Below are 17866 nucleotides of genomic sequence, written 5' to 3' on the forward strand. Positions count from 1 at the left end.
CTTTCTCTGCCTGGTTCTAGCCTTGACCTTCCTCAGGGGCCCTCCAGGCTTCCTGTGAATTCTCTCAGGACCTAGAGTCATAAACTCACCTGCTTCAATTGTCCATTGTTCTTCTGTTAGCTAAAACTTTTCAGGGGCTCATTTAAGCAAACGTCAATTTAACAAAGTCACAAAAAGCATAATTAAAAGCCATGATGGGAAAGTTCTAAACCAAGATTTATAAAATCTTCCGCTGTATAATTCTTAGCACAAATTTCTTGTCTAGGCTTAAAGGAACTCTTTTCTCATGGCCTTGGCATACTTTGAATGCAATATATAAATATCTGAAGATATATACATCATATAATTTATATAACACACATTGGATACAATATATAAATATCTGAAGGTATACACGTTAGCAGTGAGAAAACCAAGAAGGAATATGTGAGTGTATGTGTATTTGTACACATTTAACTTAGAGAATTTAGAAATGCTAGATCAAAACTGGGCATTTTAGACTTGCAGTTGATTGACTAAAAACTGCAAAACTTGTCAATTGGTCAATTAATCTGTTTTGTCTATTTTTCATGGAATTCATTTCCTTAAATGTCAGGAGGTTACACTTGTTAAGGAACTTCCACACTGTCCTCCCCCCGTGACTGCCCCAGTTTACATTCCCTTCAGCCATGTAGGAGGTTCCCTGATCTCCAAGCCTCGTCAGCGTTTACAATATTATTAGTGGGTTCTTTGTTAACTGTTATTCTGACTGGCATGAGGTGATGCATCATTGTAGCTTTGTTTTGCATTTCTTATTGTTTAGTGCTGGTGAGCATCTTTCATTTGCTTCTTGCCTTTCTAAAAGAGCAAGTTGCCCCACCCAGGCTCAGCAGTTGTGGCGCACAGGCTTAGCTGCCCCAATGCATGTGGAGTATTCCTGGACCAGGGATCAAGCTCACGTCCCTGGCACTGTCAGATGGATTCTCCACCGCTGGGTGACCCGTCTATTTAGCTTTTTTTCCTTTTGAGGTGCATGTATATTTTGTATTGGAATATAATTGCTTTACAATGTTGTGTTAGTTTCTGCTGTACGACATCGTCAATCAGCCATAAGTATATATGAATCTGCTCCCTCTTGAACCTCCCTCCCGTGATCTCCATTTCACCCCTCTGGTCAGCACAGAGCACCAAGCTGAGCTCCCTGTGCTATCCAGCAGCTTCCCACTAGCTCCCTGTTTTAACCATCAGTTCAGTTCATTTCACTTGGTCAGTCATGTCCAAGTGTTGGCGACCCCATGGACTGCAGCACACCAGGCCTCCCTGTCCATCACCAACTCGCAGAGTTTACTCAAACTCATGTCCATTGAGTTGGTGATGCCATCCAACCATCTCATCCTCTGTCGTCCCCTTCTCCTCCCCACTTCAATCATTCCCAGCATCAGGGGCTTTTCAAATGAGTCAGCTTTTCACATGAGGTGGCCAAAGGACTGGAGTTTCAGCTTCAGCATCAGTCCTTCCAATGAACACCCAGGAATCATCTCCCTTAGGATGGACTGGCTGGATTTCAGTGCAGTCTAAGGGCCTCGCAAGAGTCTTCTCCAGCATTTCAGCCATGGTAGTGTATGTGTGTCAGGAAGGCTCTTCAGTTTGTCCCCCTCTTCTCCTGCCGTGTCCACACATCTGTTCTCTATATTTGGACAAATATTGTCGTAACAGATATATATGGAATCTCAAAAAATGGTGTTGATGAACTTATTTACTGAGCAGGAATATAGGCAACGGTAGTTCTTAAGCTTTTGGATGTTTAGGTTTCAAGGCATAAAATACATGGACAATCGTGGCATGCATTTTATGAAGTGAAAGAAGCCCATTCAAAAATGCTACAGAAAGTAGCAATTTTACAATATGACACTTTGGTGTAGGTAAATGTTCATATGTGCTCAGTGGTGTCTGAGTCTTTGTGAGCCCAGGGGCTGTATCCCGCCAGGCTCCTCTGTCCATAGATTTCCCAGGAAAGGATACTGGAGTGGGTTTCCATTTCTTCCTCCAGGGGATCTTCCTGACCCAAGGATGGAAGCTGCATCACCTGGATGTCCTGCATCGGCAGGTAGAAAGTTCTTCCCACTCAGTCACCTGGGAATCTAGTAGGAAATATAAAAGAGATTTAAGAGGTCTGTGGTTGCCATGGGTTTTAAAGGAAGGATTATGAATATCCTAAATCTAGAAAACTTTAAGGATTGTTAAATACTTTGTGTTAGACTGTTGTGATGGACAGATGTTATTATACATTTATCCAGAGGTATGGAGTGCACATCCCTAAAAGAGAAACATAGGGGTAAACTAAAGAGTTTATTTACTGTCCTTGTAGCTTCATCAGTGGTAACAAATGCTCACTCTGGTGGGCAAAGGTAAGTAGGGAGATTGTCTACGTGTGCGAACAAGAGTCATATGGGTATGGGAAACGTTGTACCTTGTTCTCAACTCTGCTGTGAAACGAAATCTTCTACAAAGTTGGTACTGGTGCATGCACACTGAATATTTTTTAGAATATATAATATTACAAAGATGGACATGCTTCTATCTTTAATTTCTCCTTAGTCATTATACTTTAAAGGTGTGAGAAAATAGAGCTCCCTAAATGGCACAGACAACAAACTGTAGCAGTTGATTCATAAAACCTAGAAAAACACACAGGAAGTAGAACAAGGCTCTCACGTGTTAATTCATGTGTAATGTAACTTAAACGACAACACCGATCATTATTTCCTTGGTCGGTCATCAGATAGCATTTAGGGCATCATTTTCAAAGGCATTTGTCTCTGCCCACACACACTTGTTAACCTAGCGTGTCCTGCTCAGTTCAGTTCAGTTCAGCTGCTCAGTCCTGTCCTACTCTTTGTGACCCCATAGACTGCAGCTGGCCAGGCCTCTTGCTGCCTCTGGTTTATTTTCAAAGAAAGCTGTGATGGAAACACCGCCAGGCTCCTGGTCTCTGAAGTTGGAGGTGCCACAGCTGCAGAGAGGTGGTCACAATGCAAATCATTTTGTGAAAACGTGTGTCCCCAGGCTGCAGAGAGGGGTGAAAAAAACTAAGGACATGGAAGATCTTTGGGAAGAAGTCTGCAAGTAAAGCCTGGCAGGAACCCAAGACCCCCAGCTGATTCCCACCACTCACCTCTCCCCTCCCCTCCCCCAAGGGCACAGGCACAGGCGAGGACCACAACACCCATCCTAGAAAGAGCCCCTCCCCAGGGAATCATGTTGACCTTTGTTTCTAGAAGTTCCCTCCCTAAATCCCTCCTTCCTGAGTTCTCAGATGTGCCAAATGTGAGGCTTCCCTCAGGGCTCTTGAATGCAGGTCTTCCTCTTGCATTTTTTTCAAAACCCTGGTAGGCTGGGTCAGGTAGCCCAGAAGTAGGGTCCATGGTGTCTGGTGAATTGTTCTTTGGCCTGCTCTCTGTAATGCAAAAGGAAGGAGAGGAACTAGCCAGGAAGATCTGCCAACAGAGTGGAGCAGCAGGATGTCATTAGCATATCAGGTTAGTCTTGATTACCCACTACAGATCAGGAACAGAGAAAGTCAGCAGAGCTCCGAAAAGGGTGAGAGAAACAAGAAAACGTTTTCTTCTTTTTCACTGCAGCAGTTGCAGGTTAAACGGCTGTATGGATGTCTTTGAAGGTATTTTCTCAAAATGCAGATGTGAGTTTGAGACGTCGTATCCCCACAGAAGACGCAGAGCAGGAGGAAGAAGAGGAGGAAATGGCAGCTTCTCAGGTAATTGTCCTGTCCCGGGTGTGGGGCTGTGTCTGCTTTTCCTCCTGACATACCTGGGCTGAGAATCTGCAAACCTTTAGTTCTCTGCTTCTAAGTTTTCTGCCTGGAGTGCTTGTTATCACTTTCTCATTCATCCCCCCTCCCCCACCTTTTTTTTTTTTTTAATTTTAAATAGTGAAAACCAGCTCTTCAGGTTTCGTCTCGCTCATATTCCAGAGCCTTTTCTCCATTGCGTGTATCCTGGCTTTCTATAGAGCATGATGAATTCTCAACATGAAATAGTGACTTTCAATGTTGACTACATTCCCTTTGTGAGAGATCAATATGGGGAGGCACTGGTATCCGAAATTCCCTTTGGGATGTGGTTCGGTGTTAGGATCTTAGGGAAGTCGGGGAAATGCTGTGATGAATTTACATGTGGATGCAATTCAGCTCTCTAGAACAGGAGTAAGAAAATGCCCTTGTTAACAGAATGAACTCAGCATTCCAGATTTTTTCAGAAGTTAAAGTAGCAGAGACAATCCTCTATACCGAAAAGAAAAATATACTAATTAAGTGGACTATTGTCACACCAGTGTATGTTCCTTGGTTCTTTGTCTCGTCATAACAAAGATTTGGAGCAATGGACATTAGAGCCTTCGCCGCATCACAGCTCTCGGGTCTTGGACAAACCGTGTTATAGCTCTTAGGCAAATCAGTCTTACAGCTCTATTTTATTGAGAAGATAGCAGGAGAATCCATCCTCGAAGCGTGGGGGCATGCCAACCCAAAGATTTGAAGAGAGGAGAGTGGAGGAGCGCGTGGGAGAGGGGGAGAAAGAGAGGGAGAGAGAGAGAAAGAGCACAGGCACGCGGGATAGGAACAGAGAGAGACAGTGCTTTGATTCTTCCTTTTATATGTTTTTGCCTCCACCTGGGCCTGCCCTGTGCAAATTCGGCTTAGGCTGGAGTGCTGTTTGTTCTACCTGAAGTCTTCACTCACTCTGGTCCTCGGACCTGCTTTAGTTCTATTATCTTGGGCTTTGCCCTTCCTTGTCTTTTAGCCACTGCCATTTTGGACTCCTTTTCCCTATTCTACCTACCTAACATTCCCCCCTCAAGAGATGGGAGGCCCAATTTTTTTGGGAATAGGGGTGTCGAGGTCTTTCTGGCTACTTCCTGCTGAACTGGGGTGGTGAGGGGTATTGGGCCTCCCCCTCTTGCCAGTCTCAAGCCTCAGAGTCCTTATAGCGGTGTCCATCTTAGAGTGTGATATTTTTCATGGTCGGCTGGAGTTTTCTATCTTTGCTGAACTGGCACTGCATGTTGTAGCTTGTTGACCTGGGCAGAGACAAAACAGGTTAGACAATCGACAGTTCATGGAATAATCATAAGCATCATCAATGCAGCATAACAAGGACTAGTAGGGGCATTCGTCAATTTTAAATTCACATCGCCAGGATGGCTCAAGTCCCTCCTTGTTCAGGGATCAGAAGATCTATCTCTTGTCTGTTTTGGAATACAATCTCTGTCAAGCTGGGTTGGCTGTGTAGAGCTATCCTGAGAAATCTTATCCCCAGAAACCAGATTTTGGGGGTGTTCATTAGAATGGCACTCATTGGCAGTCCTGAATAGGTATCTGAGATCTCCCAGGGGCTCACAGGTGTATTGAGTGTCCTCTTCTGTCATCTTCCATGGCTTGACTCGTGAGTAGTGAATTCAGGAGTCATGTCCTGGTACCTTGACTGCTGTGGGCGTAGAAAGTATTACAGGGTAGGGGCCCTTCCATGCGGGCTGGAGTTGAGCTTTAGGGGACCCATCTTTCCAGACTTTAATTAGGACTTGAGTCCCTGGAGCATATCGTGGTGACTCCTTAGAATCTTTTGGGTCCTGGTTTATACCCCACAAGCATATATCCTGTTGGAATTGCCCAATGGCCATGGTATAAGACTGGAGGGTCTGAACCTCTGGCTCTAGGAAGAGGTCATTGACATAAACAAAAGGTCTCCCATATAGCATCTCATAAGGACTAAGACCAAGCTGTTCCTTAGGGGCAATGCCAGTGCGGAGGAGAGCTATTGGTAAAGCCTCCTTCCACCCCAGGGAGGTCTCCTGGGTTGTCTATTTTATAGCTGATTTTAAGAATTGAGTGCCTCTACTTTTCCCGAAGATTGAGGCCTCCGGGCACAATGGAGATAATAAGTAATGCCCAATGCTTTTGAGACCCCTTGGGTGACCTTGGAAGTATATGATGTCCCATTGTCACTTTGTAATGACCTGGGCAGACCAAATGTTGAAATGATTTCATGGAGCAGTTTTTTTTACCACCTCCTCAGCCTTCTCAGTCCGGGTGGGAAAGCCTTCAACCCATCCTGTGAATGTATCTATCATGACTAATAGGTGTCTATACCCTTGAGAAACTGGCATCTGGGTGAAGTCCATCTGCCAGTCCTCTCCTGGGTAGGCTCCACGTCGTTGGATGGGCTGGGCCAGCTGGAGTCTTTGAGCTCCTTGGGGGTTGTTTAATTGGCAAGTGGGACAAGAGGACACCACCTGTCTTATAGTTGTTTGGAAGCCTGTTCCCCTGAAGGACTTTTCTAGTAATCTTTGGAGGGCCTTTTCTCCTAAATGAGTAGTGGCATGTAAGGAGTTAACCAACTTCCATTGGAGGTTCCCAGGCAGAAAAAGGAGTCCCTCCTTTTGGAATCACCCCATATGATCTTCTTGAAAGCCCTCGCTCTTAGCTTTAAGAGTCTCACCTTCAGTATATGAAGGAATTTCTGGCAAATTAGTCTGTGGAACTAAGGTGGCAACCCCTATTAGGTCATGGTTCTGTAATGCTGCCTGATCAGCTGCTTGGTTCCCTCGTGCCTCTTCTGTGCTCCCATCGTTGGTGTCCTTTACAGCGGGAGACTGAAACCTCAGTGGGCAGATGGACTGCCTCCAAGAGTCGAAGATTTTTGTCACCATATTTGATTGGGGACCCTTGGGTGTTCAAGTGGCCCCTTTCTTTCCAAATAGCAGCAAGTGCATGTAGCACCAGAAAGGCATACTTGGGATCAGTGCAAATGGCTATTCTTTTTCCTTTTCCCAGCTCTAAAGCTCGAGTCAGGGCTATGAGCTCAGCTAATTGGGCTGAAGTACCTGGTGGCAGAGGCTTAGCCTCTATGATCTCGAAATTGGAGACTACTGCATACCCAGCTCTTCTTTTTCCATCCAAGACAAAGCTGCTTCCATCAGTGTACCAGATTTCCTCAGGATTGGTCAGAGGATCTTCTGACAATCCCTCCCAGGGTTTTATCTAGTGGTCCAAGGTTTCTAGACAAGAGTGAAAGGGGAGAGAGCTCTCGGGGGTAAGCAGGAGGGTGGCTGGGTTAAGAACCTCACAAGGAGATATAGTGAGGCCTGGATTTTCCATCAGCATTACCTGATAGCTGAGGATTCTTTGATCAGACATCCATAAATGGCCTCTCCCATTTAGGAGTTGTTTTACTTGGTGGCTGGTAAAAATAGTTAGTTTGCCCCCAAAGGAGAGTTTTAAAGCATCTTCTATCATGATTGCAATAGCTGCAAGATTTCGAAGGCGGTAGGGCCAGCCTTGGGTAGGTGGATCGAGCTTTTTAGATCACTAAGCTACGGGCTGGGGCTCAGATCCCAACCTTTGAGTTAACACTGCCAAAGCTATCCCCTCTCTTTCATGGGCATAAGGTTGGAATGCTTTTTCTGGGTCTGGCAACTTCAAGGCAGGTGCTCGAGTTAAGGCCTGTTTTAGTGTAGCCTCTGCCTTCTTTTGAGGAGTTCCCTTTAAGCTTTCATATAAGGGCTGGGCAATTAGACCATAGTTGGGTATCCGGATTCTACAATATCCAGTTAGCCCCAGGAAAGCTCGCAATTGTTTTTGAGTCGTGGGGGAGGGCAACTGGAGGATTCCTTGTACCAGATCAGAGGACAGCCTCCTGGACCGTGTGTAATCTGAACTCCCAGGTAAGTGACCTTTGTCTCGACCATCTGTGCCTTAGCACAGGAGACTTTATATCCTCTTTCTGCCAAGAAGTTTAGAATCTGAATTGCATGTTGTTGGGCACTTTTCTCACCTGGATAGCAGATTAGTAGGTCATCTACGTATTGTAATGTTTTCCTGTTAGGTCCCAGGTCCAGATCTAGGAGATCCCAGGTAAGGGCCTGTCCAAACAGGTGGGGGCTATCTCTGAACCCCTGAGGTAATGCTGTCCAAGTCATCTGTTGGTGTTTTTCTCCTGGGGCCTCCCACTCAAAGGCAAAAAGATATTGGGATTCTTTAGCCAGTGGTATGCAAAAAAATGCATCTTTGAATTCCAAGACTGTAAACCACTTGGCACTGGGTGGGATTTCTCCCAAGATTACATAGGGATTGGGTACTGTGGGATGGAGGGGGACTACAGCTTCATTTATGATCCAGAGATCTTGAACCATTCACCAGGTTCCGTCTTTTTTTTCTTTACTGAGAGGATTGGGGTGTACGTGGCAAACTTGTGGGAACCAAGAGCCCACAAGCAAGGAATTTATTTATTAAAGGCTGTAGTCCCTCCCGAGCCTCTCTCTTGAGAGGGTATTGTTTCCGGTTAGGGAACCGAGTGGGATCTCGGAGGACAATGATGACCGGTTCGGCTTGGTAGGCTCATCCAGGAATCCCCTGGTCCCACACCTGCGGGTTAATTTTGTCTTCCCATGGTTTTTGGTCCCTCTCTATTGAAGGTGTAATGGGTTCTTCAGTAGTAACCAGGAGCTGTAGAGCTCTAGGGGCTGAAAAACTTCCCATCACAAGGGTGGTCCCCAGTTTAGTGAGTATATCTCTTCCCAATAAGGGAGTAGGACACTCAGGGACCACTAGAAACTGGTGGGAAAATATTTGTCCATCCCAGCAACAAAGAAGTGCTCGGGTGAATCTTTTAGTAGTTGGTTTTCCTGTAGCACCCAAAATGGTACAGGTTTGGGAGGAGAAGGCTCCGGAGTAGGAGATCAAGATAGAGTAGGTACCCCCTGTGCCAACCAAGAAATTCTCGGGCCTACCTGCCACATCCAGTTGCACCCTTGGCTCCAGCCCCGTGATGGTTATCTGTGACAGGCGGGCTGGCTGGAGTGGGCCGCTTCAGTCCTCTTGAACCGTTGTGAGGGTAGGCTTGGCACTTGACCTTGAGGCTCTTGGGTCCCGAGGGCAGAGTGCCACCCAGTGTCCCAGTTGATGGCATTTGTGGCAAGCCATTCTAGGAGACTTGTCCTGGTTTGGACACTCTTTGGCCCAATGGCCCGCCTGTCTACAGATCAGGCATTTGTCTCGTGCCTTGTCCTTCAGAGACTCGGAGTTTGCCATAGGGCTTCTCTGGAGGGCAGCCAGCATCTGGGCATTCCTTGTCTCTTTCTTTCTCTCCTCCTCCTGGGCCTTGGCCTCCTTCTCCTGTTCTCTGTTATAAAAGGTATTGGTGGCTGTCTGGACCATCTCATCTAAAGAGGCAGCAAGGTCCTGCAGTTGTAGCTGTTGTAACTTAATTCTGATATCTGATGCACATTGGGACAGGAATTTGTCGTTTAAAATCACCTGTCCCTCGTAAGAGTCTAAGTCCAGATTGGTAAACTTTTGGAGTGCCTCTTTCAGCCTTTCCAGAAAGGCAATGGGGTTCTCACTGGGTTCCTGAGTTATTGCTGAGACTGGGCACGGTCCCACAAGTAATAGGCTTCCTTCTGTTTCCTTAGGGGTGAGTCTTTCTGAAGCTTATCCTACCCAGAACTGTTGCAACCTGAGAACCAGGCGTCCCCAGGTCAGGGTGCAGAGCCCCAGGCAGGCTGAGGCGTGACAGCCTCCTAGAGGTCGAATCCCCGGGCAGGTCGAGGTGTGACAGCCTCTCGAGAATTGGGTCCGTGGGCAGGCTGAGGCGTGACAAACCTCCTGGGACCCCTGGGACTAGCAGATCCCCGAGCAAGTTGAGACATGACAACCTTTCGAGGACCAGATCCCTAGGCATGTCAAGGTGTGATGACCTCCTTGGACCCCCAGACTGGAGCTGGACGTCCCCAAGATCTCCAGTGTGAACAGTGCTGGGTAGGATTAGGGGGTTGGATATTATAGAGTATTTCCCTACCAAGGCCAGCTATTTTCTGGTTGTCTCTCCAGAAGATTTAGAGGCAAGATTGTGGGTCTGGATGGGGCTCAGGCAAAGAGCATGCAACTGGAGGGAAGAGGGCAGAGCACAACCTTTGAAAGAATGACATTGCACAAGGGTATAATGTAAACCAGTTAAAACCAAGTGGGTCCAAAATAACAAGTCAAATTCAAGTACTTAATCCCCAATCTATAAGCCAACAGACAGGTGGCAGGACAGCTCCAAGGCATATGAGGGAGGAGTGGGTGGTGCCCCAATGGTTGGGGTGATCCTCCCACTCATTAGCATATGATTTTCACCCCCTCCCCCCCCACCAAACCTAGCCAGGCCTAATGCTGTGGCCCCAGCCCTTGCCCTTGGCAATGGTTCACACCCTGAAGAGTGGCTTCTCTCTGGATCCTAACAAATCCACCTCTTTGTCTCTCAATGAATTTTTGCAATGAGATACCAGAGCCTGAGTTTCATTAGTTTTGGCTGAGCTTGAGTACTGGGAAAGAGCTGAAGGACAGGAGGAAAAAGCAGTGGGAAAAACGTGCCAAGGAATCCCCTTCATGGCCCGCCAGAAAATTTGCTAAATATCTGACCAGTGCTCACAATTTCATTGGTCTGATCCTTGGCACAGAGAAGAGAAAGGACAGAAGAACCCCCACCGGCTTGTGTAAACAGCTGCTGGGGCTCGGCAGACAGCGCCTTTGGGGCATGCTGAGGAGTAGCCTCTCCAGAGTCCCTCAATTGTGCCCCCTGCCACCCGCCTGTTTGCAGGAGGTTCGAGGGCAACAAGAAAGGAGAGATTGTAAAGGAATTAAGATTTCATTAGGCATATCCCTCCAGTGAGGACCTCTTACCTTAATCGGAGGTCTTCTGGGATCAGAGACTGGGCCGCGTGACCTTTCTGCTGAGTTTGTTTTTCACTGTCCCGGTATCCAGCACGATGGGCCTTCCCCCGTGCTGGGTTTCTTCGCCTTCCGCTTCTATCACGGGAGCTTTGCTGAGTTGGACTCCTGCTGTGCTTGGCCTCTTCCGCTGGGAGGTTGTTTCAGCCTGGTTACATCCCAGTCATGGCACCATAGATGTCACGCGGGTGTATGTTCCTCAGTTCTTTGTCTCATCACAACAAAGATTTGGAGCCTGCCCTATGCGAATTGGGTTTAAGCAGGAGTGCTGTTTCTTTAGGAGAAGGCAGTGGCATCCCACTCCTGGTCCTGGGACCCTCCTTGACCTTCCTTGTCTTTTAGCCACGGCCATTTTGGACTCCTTTTCCCTATTCTACCTACCTAACAATATCATCCTCAAATATTTATGTATATTTTCAATCATTTAAAAATTATCCTGATTTTATTGACATGACAATTTGTCTCTTAATAAGTACACAGTCCCATTTTAGTGTATGTCTGTATGCATGAACATGTTAACATCATTTGATTGATTTTTTGTTTTACTTTTTTGAAGATTTCCGTGAAGCAGGGAATAGCTACCCACTCCAGTATTCCTGCCTTGACAATCCCATGGACAGAGAAGCCTGGCAAGCTACAGTCCCTGGGGTGGGAAAGAGTAGGACACGACTGAGTGACTAACACTTTTCTTGTTTTTAGTATTATTTACAAATACAGAAATTTCTATAAACTTTCATTAGAGTTAGCTCTGTGCATTTGGCTGTATTTGATTAAAATCTAGAGTCACAAACTGAAGTAAAAGTTGCTGCTGCTGCTAAGTCGCTCCAGTCGTGTCCGACTCTGTGCGACCCCATAGATGGAAAACTACCAGGCTCCCCCGTCCCTTAAGCTGTCATTTAAAGAATGTTTGTTAAAATATTTGCTGAAAGATGATACCGCAACATTATTGATTTTAAATTATTTCTGTTATACATTCAAGTCTCTGAAAACTGTCAGAAAGTAGTATATACCAGACTGTTAAAATGATTCTTGCTGCCGAGATTACTATCCTATCAGACCTGTAAAACCTGTAAATCACTTAAACTTCAAAGTTAAATGTGAATTCTTTCCTTACTATTCTACCTCGTTGCTGTTCACACATTGTCACTCATGGAGCAGAATTTTCAAAATTACTCATTCAAATAAGCTTGTGAAAAATGTGGCACACTGAGCCCACTCCAGAATATTTGGATCAGGAAGTGCTTTTTTAAAAATATTTCCTGTTTCCTTTGATAGTCAGTTTATCGTCTGTCAACTGAGTACAACACTCAAAAATAAACTATGCCAATGTTGATCTGATCATATGATTTCTCTTTCAAATCAGAATAATTTCTGTAGTGGTTCATGGATCGTATCTCATCCTCTTTTCTTGGGGCTAAAAATGTGGTAGAAAATATTACTGTGTAAAAATTATATTCTTGTGTAACACCAGACATTCTCCTAAATCAAAACCATTTCTCTTGCTGGTTTCCTCTTGGGTCACATTAGGAAGTCTTCCCATGGCCACATGGCACCTGTACTTTGCATTTCAGGGACGGCTGACATTCCAGGATGTGGCCATAGACTTCACTGAAGAGGAGTGGGAATGCCTGGACCTCAGGCAGCGAGAATTGTACAGGGACGTGATGTTAGAGAACTTCAGGAACCTGGCCTCCTTGGGTGAGGATAACTGCCTTCCAGAATCCCTTCTCTACCCACTGGGTTTTGGTTCCTGCATTTCTAGAATGTCTCCTAGAATCTTCTGCTCCTTATAATAGTTTCAGATCCCTGCTTTCTATGGGAAAATGGATATTTATGAGTTGAGAAAGAAGACTTCATGATGATTCATTATGATTCTAACTTTTCCTTGATGGAATCTGCCTCCTTCTTCTAGGTGAGTGGTAATTCTGTAGGTTCTGTGGTATAAAAGGGTGCCACTCTCCTTTATAAATCAGATTTCTCCCACTTACTTACTTTGGCCTTAGTAGTACTTGACTAGAATCTCAAGAACTTTTCTTTATGTATTTGTTAGTTAGAAAAGTGCTTTGATAAAGTATTTGGGTATATAACTTTCTAGGCTGTATTAACATTCAACCATGCCTTCTCTAGAATGTTAATAATGTAATAAGCAAGGTAACAGTCATGTCTGACTCTTTGCGAGCCTATGGAATAGTCCATGGAATCCTCCAGGGCATAATAGTGGAGTGGGTAGCCGTTCCCTTTCCAGAGGATCTTCCCAACCCAGGCATCAAACACAGCTCTCCCACAGTGCAGGTGGCTTCTTTACCAGCTGAGCCACCAGGGAATTTTAATACAGCTTAGTAATTATGTCCTGAAATACTTTAGTTCTAGGCTCTATTAACATTCTACCATGCCTTCTCTGGGCTTCCCAGGTGGCACTAGTGGTAAAGAACCTGCCTGCTAATGCAGGAGACATAAAAGAAGTGGGTTTGATCCCTGGGTTGGGACGAACTCGTGGAGGAGGACATGGCAACCCACTCAGTACTTTTGCCTGGACACTCCCATGGATAGAGGACCCTGGCAGCTACAGTCTCTAGGGTGGCAAAGAGTCAGACGTGACGGGCGCGACGTAGCACATGTACCTTTTCTTCTCACTTGAATACATATTAGATTGGAAACTGATGAATCTCTAGCAAAACGAATATTCCTTGTCCTGATAGCAGGTCTTGTGGTCTCTAAGCCAGACCTGGTCACCTTTCTGGAGCAAATGAAGACTCCCTGGGATGTAAGGAGACTGGAGACGCCAGCCGTATACACAGGTAGGGGTCAATGGATGGAGCCGACCAGTCCACAACAGGAACAGGGATTAGTGAGGAATTCATCTTTTTCATGTGGTTTGAGAAGATCTGCTTCAATGGAAATGATTTTAGAGAAGTCTGGGTTTCTTTCTGTTGCTGTCATAGGCGGATATCACCTGCCCCGTTCTGTCTCTTTAAATCATTCCTGAATTCATCTCCAGTGATTACTTTTCTCAATCACAGTGAGAACTGAAACCCTTCTCTTGGCCGGTGACAACCTGCATGAATCGATTACTATTCCATTTCGTGGAGGGCAGGGGGCCCCTCGGAAAACTGAACATTTCTGAAAAACTCTAAGACGCTCCTATGAAAATTTCTACCTCTAGATGACAGTGTGTGAGCGGAATTGAGGACATACTGCCAAAGTTCTAGGAATATTGGGGACAGTTTTTTTTTTCTCCTGACTTATAATTCCTAAAACACTGGAAGCTACAAATATGATCTTATAAATTTTAAATTCAAGTAATTTCTTCACTGTATAAACCAAAACCTCCCTAAAGAGAAAGAATGCCAATCTCAGGATTACTTCAAAGTTTCTGTTTTCTTCATATGAACTCATATGAAATGTTAAGTGTATCTGCCCCAATTCCTCAATGCTAAAAGGCTTAACTGAACTGAATTGAACTGAAAAGACTTAAATATATTCAATTAACTCAAAAAATTTCAAATAAATTGGCATAAGAGCTTAAAACGTTTTCCACCAAATTTTTAATGGTTTCAAACTATTATAATGTTTCAGTATAGAATCTTTTTATAACGTTCTTATTGGAGTATAACTCATTTACAATGTTGTACTGCAAAAAGAATCCATTTCACATATAGATATCTACTCTTTTTAAGATTTCCTTCCCAATTCGATCTCCACAGAGCATTGATAGTGTTCACACCATACTTTGAAAGTCTCATTTCTTAATTTCTCAAGAACTGCTTCTTTATTTAATGAATCTTGTTATCAACTTCCCCAGACTTTGTCCTACATGTCCTTGCTTTCTGATTAGACCTATGTCAGTATCATTTATGATTTTTATATGGAAACATCATATAGAACGTGCTAAAATAAAAAGTGGTTAAGGAATTAGAGGGCACCTAGTGGCATCAGCATTTAAGATGACTTAAGTGGAAGAGTAATCATTAGACTGCCTGTCTCTTCTTCATTTAGTGGTTGTTGTAGCTTTTTGTCTTGCTCCTTCCTCTACACCATACTTCTTTGTCATCCCATTTTGTCAAATTTTCTGGGTTTGTGGTCTGTTCTGCAGGCTGCAGGATCCTAGCTCCTCTTGCTCTGTTGTCTTCCCCTAGGGGGTGAGGTTGGTCCACAGGCTTGTACACTTATCCCCTTGATCTGGGCTTTGATTGCTGTTATTGTGACCCGTGCCTCCCCAAAATATTGAGGGGAATTTCCTCTTGGCTCTATGGTTGTCACTGGTCTGTTGGGGTGGGGTCTGCTTCTTGGTTTGTGGAGAAGAGCCCCCAGATGTGTTTCTTCGCTGTGATTCTGATCTGTAGTCAAGGCAGGTAGGATTGGAGGACACCCACTGGGAGAGAAGCCACTAAGCATTGCTCTTCTGGGATTGTTCACCGTGGGGTGTGCTCAGGCACTGTGTGAGTCTCATGTGACCCCATGTTGGCACTGCATTGGCCCCCCTTCAACCATGGGCATGCTGGCACATTGCTGTGGTGCCAGCAGCTTTCACTTTTAGGGATTTACATAAACTGTTTGTGAAAGCAGAGAGATGTGCCTCCTCAGATGTTTTTCACTGGAACACCAGCAGAGATCCAGTGAACTCAGGTCCCAGAATTGCATTCATGGAGCTGGACCTGCTGTGGTGCTCTGGGGGCAGCTCAGACTCTAGCCTGGCCCTTCCCCCTAGTATACATCCCCACAAAGTCTACAGCTGCTAAAGCTACACCTCCCATGTCTGTGGGAGCCCTGGTTGTCCATTTCAGATGTTCTGTACGGGCTGAGTTGACAAAACCAGTTGCAGGTATAAAAGCATGGTTTGTGTAACCGTTAGGAGAGACTTCAGTTTTCCTTCCTTAACCCTGGGGCTAGCTGAGCTTTCAGCTGCTTCTATGTGTGTGGGCCACCCACAGGTGTCTGCTCCAGAAGCTGCCCCAGAGCACAGGAGTCTGCTGATTGTGGAGGAGGTGCAGGGGGGAGGCTGTGGCTGGAGCTCAATAGAGCCCACCTGGGTGGTGGCCCTTCCTAATGCTGGGAGAGGAGGGGCCAGCACAGGGGAAGAGGGGCTGCAATGGCGGGTCTTCCCTTTGGGCATCAGTCAACAAAGGCGCTCTGCTCTCTGGTGGTCAGGCTTCCTCCATAAGCATTCTAGTTATAGAGCTCGTCCATCACCCCCGGCCCCTCAGGTTGTCTGCTCACAGCCCACAGCAGTCCTCTGCCTGGGTCTGCTCTCCAGACCCCACATTTCAGCACCCAGCCTTTGATGCAGCAGCAGATACCCTCTCAGGCTGGGTGGGCAGGGCTGGCATCAGTACCCTGTGTACAGGTCTCACTCTGTCCTGCTGCCACAGACTGTTGCCGTGTTCTCTTCCCACAGAGAATGAGGCTCCCCTTCTGTCCCAGCTGAGCTCACACCAGCCCCAGTAGATAGGAAAGGTAGATAAGAAAACTTTCATTTGATGTATTTCAGCTGTGTCTTCTCACAACACCTGTGGTTTGATGTCAAAGAATCAAAGATTAGAAAACTTAATCCAAGAAGCAAAGCTAGGAATATATGAAAGAGCTTACCTTGGAAATGAACATTTAATGAAAGTCCAGGAATATATGGGGTATGTGAAAGACCGAGAAGATGTTTATATGGACAGAAAGAAACCAAGACAGTTTCACACAATGCGGACATTACTGCCATAAGAAATGAGCAATGTGAGTCAAACTGTGGAAAACACCCATTTCAGTTATCAACAGCTGCAGAGAAGTGTATCTGTTCAACCAAAGGCTTAAAGCAGTTTTTGAAACATACACATTCTCTGAAGGGAAATGTGAAAAATCTAGAAAGTCATCCAGTCTCTATTGCAAATCCTCATGCAAACCACTCTGAACACAGGCTTCGATTACACATACATTCAAGCACGTCTGAAAACCAGAAATTTAATAATGATGGGGAAAACTCACAAAATAATGAGCTTGAGGGATCTGTGACCAAGGGGTCATTATTCTTCTACCAACAGACTGTTTCTCTCCATTCCAAAATGTGTAATGTTGATATTAATGGAAAAGAGTTAATCCCACCATCACTGTTCAATACACATCATGATACGGTTTAATACGGAACAACTTCTCACGTGTAATAACACGAGTCAGGCCTTAAGTAAGAGCTCTACCCCCAATAATTACAAGAATATTTACGGTGGAGTGAGAAGCCATGCATGCAATGAAACTGGGTGTAAAACTGAACAAGACTCTCACCCTATGAAACATCATGGACCTCAATCTTCAGACAGAGATTCTAACAAAAGTACATGTAGGAACATCTTTTATCAAACATCAAGTCTTCCACTAAATGAGAGTACACATACTGGAGAGAAGACTTACAATTGTGAATATGGTGATGTTCTAATCAGTCTTCAAATCTCACTCAACAGCAGAGTATTCAGAATCCGCACAAAAGTTACAAGTGTAAGCAATGTGAGAAAGCCTTTACTAACTCATCCAGTCTAAGTAGACACAGGAAAATTCATTCAGGATGGAAACCTTTCAAATACACAGAGTGTGGCAACACCTCTAAGCAGAATTCAGAGCTTAGTCAAGATCAGCAAATCCACACGGGCAAGAAACCTGATGAATGTAAAGAATGTGAAAAAGCATTTATGTGTTACTCAAACCTTAGTCAACATCAGCGCATTCACACTGGGGAGAGGCCTTATAAATGTGCAGAGTGTGGCAAAGCCTTTAATCAGAAGTCATATCTTAGTGATCACCAGAGAATTCATACTGGAGAGAAACCTTATAAATGTAAAGAATGCGGAAAAGCCTTCAGTCGCTGCTCAACTCTTACTCAACACCAGCGAATTCATACTGGAGAGAAGCCTTATAAATGTAAGTGTTGTGGCAAAGACTTTACCAAGCACTCTCGTCTTACTCGCCATCAGAGAATTCATACTGGAGAGAGACCTTATAAATGTGAGGATTGTGGCAGAGCGTTTAGACAGCAGTCATGTCTTACTAAACATCAAGTAATCCATACTGGAGAGAAAGATAAATCATAAATGTAAAGAATGCGGAAAAGCCTTTCAAGTTACCGCTCAA

General features: G+C 45.1%; 1 pseudogene; it reads left to right on the plus strand.

The window, feature by feature from the left end:
- Positions 1–3671: 3671 nt before the first annotated feature.
- On the plus strand, positions 3672–17854 carry LOC102176602 (annotated as a pseudogene).
- The last annotated feature ends 12 nt before the right edge of the window (positions 17855–17866 follow it).

Source organism: Capra hircus, unplaced genomic scaffold (genome assembly GCF_001704415.2).
Source record: "Capra hircus breed San Clemente unplaced genomic scaffold, ASM170441v1, whole genome shotgun sequence".
NCBI lineage: Eukaryota > Metazoa > Chordata > Mammalia > Artiodactyla > Bovidae > Capra > Capra hircus.